The sequence below is a fragment of the Arachis hypogaea genome, chromosome 19 (genome assembly GCF_003086295.3).
Source record: "Arachis hypogaea cultivar Tifrunner chromosome 19, arahy.Tifrunner.gnm2.J5K5, whole genome shotgun sequence".
NCBI classification, from domain to species: domain Eukaryota; kingdom Viridiplantae; phylum Streptophyta; class Magnoliopsida; order Fabales; family Fabaceae; genus Arachis; species Arachis hypogaea.
The window spans coordinates 136,534,136-136,536,150 of NC_092054.1; positions in this window are offsets into that span (position 1 = coordinate 136,534,136).

Below are 2,015 nucleotides of genomic sequence, written 5' to 3' on the forward strand. Positions count from 1 at the left end.
AAAGTCAATGGCATCACACATCAACTCAAATGGTAAATCCCAGTCAGGGGAAGCTATAATGGGAGCAGAGGTAAGGTTTGCTTTCAGAGTTTCAAAAGCATGTAGACAATCAGAATCAAAGACAAAAGGAACATCAGCAACTAACAGGTTGCTTAAAGGTTTAGCAATTTTAGAAAAATCCTTTATAAATCTTCTGTAAAATCCTGCATGACCTAAGAAACTCCTGACTGTCTTAACATTAGTTGGTGGTGGTAATTTTTCAATTACCTCCACCTTTGCTCTATCAACCTCAATTCCCTTACTTGAAATCCGGTGTCCAAGGACAATACCTTATGTAACCATAAAATGATATTTTTCCCAATTTAAAACAAGGTTTGATTCTTGACACCGTTTCAAGACAAGAGATAAATGCTTAAGGCAAGATTCAAAAGAATTACCAAAAACAGAAAAGTCATCAATAAATACCTCAATGAACTTTTCAACCATATCAGAAAAATTGAAAGCATACACCTCTGAAAAGTTGCTGGAGCATTGCAAAGTCCAAAAGGCATTCTCCTGTAGGCAAATACTCCAAAGAGGCACTTGAATGCTGTCTTCTCTTGATCTTGAGGGTCCACTGCAATTTGATTATATCCAGAATATCCATCTAGAAAACAGTAAAACGCATGACCAGCTAACCTCTCAAGCATCTGATCAATGAAAGGCAGGGAAAAGTGATCCTTCCTGGTAGCAGTGTTGAGCCTCCTGTAGTCTATACACATTCTCCCTCCTATGACTGTTCTTGTAGGAATAAGCTCATTCTCTTCATTCTTGATCACTGTCATACCTCCTTTCTTGGGAACTACCTGTATAGGACTTACCCAATGACTGTCAGAAATAGGGTAAATAATACCTGCTTCCCATAATTTTATTACCTCTTTTTGGACCACCTCTTTCATAGTTGGATTGAGTCTCCTTTTTGGTTGCACAACTAGTTTAGCATCATCTTCAAGGAGGATCTTGTGCATGCACTTGGTTGGACTAATCCCCTTCAAGTACTAATGGTCCACCCAAGAGCCGTTTTATGGCTCCTGAGCACTGAAATAAGTGCCTCTTTCTCTTCAGTCTTTAGGGAAGAGCTAATAATTACTGGATAGGAATCATTTTCACCCAAGAACACATATTTTAGAGAAGGAGGTAAATCCTTGGGCTCAATCTTGGGAGCTTCCTTCTCTGCTTTAGGCGTGTGAACTAGTGCCTTCTGGGGTGGTGAATCATCAACTTCAACTAACTCATACTCAGAAATAGGATCCAGAATGTCATCAAGTACCTTAGCTTCCAGTACTTCTTGAACAAGTGGTTCAACAACATCAATTCTCATACACCTTTCAGAATCATTAGGGTGCTTGAGAGCTTCAAAAACATTAAGGACCACCTGTTCTTCATTGACCCTCAGTGTTAATTCACCCTTTTGCACATCAATCAGAGCTCTACCTGTAGCTAAAAAGGGTCTACCAAGAATAATAGAGGATTTTACATCCTCTTCCATGTCTAATATAACAAAATCAGTAGGAAAAATAAAGGGTCCTACTTTCACAAGTAAATCCTCAACAACACTCACAGGTAATTTAATAGAAAGATCAGCAAGTTGAAGAGAAATACGAGTGGGTTTTACCTCCTTAATTTAAAGCTTTTTCATCACTGAAAGTGGCATAAGATTGATGCTAGCTCCAAGATCACATAAAGCTCTCTGAATGATGACATCTCCCAATGGTGCAAGGAATCACAAAACTCCCTAGATCTTGCATTTTCTCAGGCAGTTTATATTGAATAATAGCACTGCATTCCTTGGTTAACACCACGGTTTCTTGCTCCTTCCAATTCCTCTTGTTAGTCACCAATTCTTTCATAAATTTAGCATAAAGGGGCATTTGCTCAAGAGCCTCTGCAAAAGGAATGTTGATCTGTAGCTTCTTGAAGACATCTAAAAATTTAGAGAACTGTTTTTCTTTGGAAGCCTTCTGAAGTCTCTGAGG